Source organism: Humulus lupulus, chromosome 5 (assembly GCF_963169125.1).
Source record: "Humulus lupulus chromosome 5, drHumLupu1.1, whole genome shotgun sequence".
NCBI lineage: Eukaryota > Viridiplantae > Streptophyta > Magnoliopsida > Rosales > Cannabaceae > Humulus > Humulus lupulus.
Window position 1 is genome coordinate 121,208,658 of NC_084797.1, and position 4,334 is coordinate 121,212,991.

At 32.8% G+C, this 4,334-nt stretch overlaps 1 long non-coding RNA gene across 1 annotated transcript; it reads left to right on the forward strand.

The window, feature by feature from the left end:
• Positions 1 to 911: 911 nt before the first annotated feature.
• LOC133780584 (uncharacterized) lies at positions 912 to 2,152 on the forward strand. The gene is made up of 3 exons (XR_009869426.1): positions 912 to 993; positions 1,075 to 1,422; positions 1,541 to 2,152. It is a non-coding gene; the product is annotated as an uncharacterized LOC133780584 (long non-coding RNA).
• Positions 2,153 to 4,334: the final 2,182 nt, after the last annotated feature.

The following is a 4,334-nucleotide window of genomic DNA, read 5'->3' on the forward strand; positions in this document are numbered from 1 at the left end:
CTCTTTCTCCCAACGTTCTTTCTCTCAGCTCTCTTCTTTCTCTCACTCTCTCTCTGTCACCCAGCGTTCTTTCTCTCGCTCTCTCTATCTCCCAGAGTCTCAGCGTTCTTTCTACCCTCTCCATCGCACAAGCTGTTGGAGCACACCACGGCAGAGGAGCACTCTCTCCACTGGAATTGCAGGCTCTTTCTTCCCTAAGTTGTGATCGAAGAGAGTGAAGAAAATGGCGACCGGTCAATTCAAGGCAGAGACTTTGTTCGATTTGATGAAGCATCACTTCGAAACCGAAGAGGGTAAACAGCTTTGCAATCTCGTTTACCAGATCAATCTCGCACCCAAGTTCTTATCTTTATTTTTATTTTTATTTTATTTTATTTTATTTTTTGATAAACTAAAAATGGGGAATTTTGATTTGGGTTTGTGACTAAAAAAGGGGAATTTTGATTTGGGTTTGTGACACCTCTCGGCTTCTCCTCATCAGTCCCCGAACACTTTAAGGTTCAAGAACTATGGTTTTGGTGCTTTAATTTTAGTGGAACTGGGTTTATGGTTTTATTATTGCTTTAAACTTTGGATTTTTTTTGTTGGTGACTCATTTGTTTTAGAGATGTTATTGTTTTAATAAGGTTTTGAGTGTCTATTTTATGCATATTGATGAATATTCTAGAGAAATTTGCAGCTAAGTAAATTTATTGCTAATTTTTTTGATGAATATTCTCTTCCCTATTTACGGTTGAAGCTCCTCTTCATGTTTCAAATGTTCAAGTTATTGATCTAGTCACAGGGTATGTGACGGCATCCATGGCAAGAGCACTCGTGCAACAAAGGTTTTGAATTTATGAATGCATCTGGTTAAATATCCTTGTGCTTTTGTTTTTACCTATTATGCTTTTTAGTTATTCGCAGAGTGATTTTCTTATTACTTTACACAGATTGTTCATGAGGAATTTGGTATTCTTGAAGGTTTAATGACAACTGTTCATGCAACTACAGGTTTGTTTTTCACTTTATTTGTTTCTATAATAGGAGAATAGCTTACAAGTTGGTTACTTCACTCTTGTTTCTAATGTTCAGCAACACAGAAGACTGTTGATGGCCCATCAATGAAGGATTGGAGAGTAGGCCATGGAGCTGGGCAAAATATCATTCCTAGTTCTACTAGTGCTGCAAAGGTAGTGAAATCTAAATTCATAGGGAAATCTAAAAACAATACTGGTTTTAATGTGGTTTGATTCTTATTCTTATTATTATGTTTATTATTTTTTTTTTGGAACGATAGGCTGTTGGAAAGGTTCTCCCAAAACTGAATGGAAAACTTACTGGAATGTCCTTCCGTGTTCCAACTCCTAATGTCTCGGTGGTGGACCTAACTTGTCGACTTGAGAAGAGTGCTTCCTATGAAGATGTCAAGGCAGCCATAAAGTATGTTCATGCATTCTTTGTGAAGTATCTAATCATTGCATTTATTCCTCTCCTCTTGTGTTTGTCTAAGTGTGTAATTGTCTTATTTTTAATTTTTGTTTTGTGATTGGTGATATAGGTATGCATCAGAGGGACCACTCAAAGGCATTCTTGGGTACACAGATGAAGACGTTGTCTCCAATGATTTTGTTGGTGACACAAGGTATAATTTCTTTGATGTGTATTTTTAATACATTTTAATTACACTGATGGAACTATTGGCAATGTCATGCGTAAGAAGTTTGTTTTCATCTTGCTAATATTCTCTTAACTAGTTTTTTTAAATGGCCTAGAAAAATCCATTGAAAAAAACAAGATCATATTGGGGAAACTAATAGTAGTTATGTTGTTATTTGTTAAAATATATTTTTTAACATTTGGATGATGTAATTTTTCTAAGCATATCCTCTACCTTTACCATAAGACCTTGTACAACTTGCCTTCAATTGCTTACCAATGGTTAATTTTGTGGTCTTGCCAATCAACTATCTCCCTCTCTTGGTTCTATATCCTTTCATTTCATTCTTGTCAATTCATCTCATCAAAAGTGATAACTTTCTGTGTGTGTGTGTGTGTGTTTTTTTTTATTAATGGTTCTTTGTTGCAGTTCCACCATTGCTTTCAAGATCATATCTTTAGTCGATTTTATGGGGTCCATTGTCACCTAAATAATCACTGATCATCTTTTGTTTTGCATACTCTGATATTTTGGTCTCCTATCACCACAGAAAACATGTTTAGACAACTTTGCTTACTTGGGATTAGAATGGAATCAAATTATTTCCATGTTGTGTTTTTTGGCATGTTTTGAATTGAGCCAAGAATTGCTAGCAGCCCTAGTTAGAAAGGAAAAGAATAAAAATGAAAGATGCTTGTTGCTTGTTCCAATGTATATAATCTATATGATAAAATGTATTTGATATAGATTGAAAAATTATGGACAATCTTATTGATATAACCCATGCTATGACTATGAGGACCACCACACTTGTTGTTTTGCTTATCTTTCTACTTTCTCTTAATCCCTTCCTGTAATGAAAAAACTATCCTCAATCAAATATAAATCTCAATCAAGATTAAGAATGAGTCAAATCTCAATCAAGATATTGATCAAATATCTTTTTGATATATAGTTCATAGAGTAATTTATTAAAACATGTAGAGCCAAGACCAGAGATCACAACAACTTGCACAAACACAATTTGATCCAAAGAAACAGTCACAAGAACAAACCAGTTAGAAGAAACATACAAGAAATCAAACTAGTTAAAACACAACACCAAGAATTACGTGGTCCTAATTAGAGTCAAAACTTAGAACTCTAAGCTACATCCACGGGCAGCCACTTTTATTAGAACTTCCTTCTTCTTTCAGTACAAATCTCTCTTCTCTCAGTTACAATTTTTTTTTACTAAATTACAAGGAAAAGTTTCTAAAAAACTATATGTAAAAGTATACAAATGAACAGTATATATAGCAGTAGTAAACATAACGAAACATAACTAAATGCTTTACAAGAATGGTTGTAAACATACAAGATTGCTAACTTGACCAAAATAAATAACAAATTCTCCAACTCAACAGTATATATACCAGCCATATAGCTTCCTTGACAACTTCTGTTAAAGCTATATGTTCAGCTTCTATAGTAGATAAAGCAACCATCTTTTGCAAACTGGCTTTCCAGCTAACAGTTGTACCGAAAACTTCCAAAACATAACCTGTAAGTGATTTTCTAATTTCTAGACAGCCTGCAAAATATGAGTCAACAAAACCTTCTATAGCAGCTGTCCTATATTCGTTTCCAACTCCACCATAAACCAGAAATCTATACCCAAAATTAGTTTTGCAGCACCCAAATCTTTCATCTCAAATTCTTTTTTCAGTTTAGCCTTTACCCTTTCAATTCCTCTCTGTAATTTCAGCCATAATATATTTAGTATATACTCTGTAATTTCTATTAGAGTGTAAATGTCCCCTAGAAAAAAAATTATTGGATAATAACATCTCAATCATCCCCAGAAAGAAAAAATTCAATTACGGAAAAAGGACCATTTAATCCCATATATTCAGAAAACGATCAAAACTTACTATTGTATTGTGTGAAATAGGTACACTCTCCTATCCATTTTTCCCAAATTTACTAAGTCATACTTAAAATGCCTTTAAAGTAAATGTGTGTATATATTTTATCCCCAAATTTTTAGATCGAATTAGATAAATTTTGGATTTCAAAGGCTGTTTAAATATCTATTGACAAATTTTAATTTTGTATTAATCTTTTAGGTATTGATTATATTCTTTAGGTTGTGGATCGAATTGGCAAGGAGCATTGCAAAGTTAATTTGCAAGAGGTACGGAATTTGTTATTTTAACTCTTATTATTAATATCTTAAAATTTTTAGAGGAGTTTGAATATCTTAAATATTCATCCATAGAGAAGTAGGTTCTGAGATTAAAATTGTGTGCTGTGGTGATAACGGAAGGTTGAAAACTTGTGTGTATTAGAGAAGTAGTTCTGGAAAATTTGTTTGTGTGCTGCGGTGATATAAGGAAGAAAACTTATTGTGTGTTGTTTGAATTTTTTGACTTGGTATTGATAGATGGTTATGTAAGCTTTTATATGTATAGATTAGATTTTTCATTATATGTATAGATTAGATTTTTCATTTAGTCACATTGTTTTCATTATTTCCATATGTATAGATTAGATTTAATTGCCATAACAAAATTTCCATAGCCCAAGCTAAAATCTTGTCTTTGATCCAAACCCAATTAGTTAGTGGCACCATTTTAGAATCTAATTTTTAAATTAAAAACAACACTAGAATCTCTTAGACTAGAGACTATTAAATGGATAGAAAATAAACCAG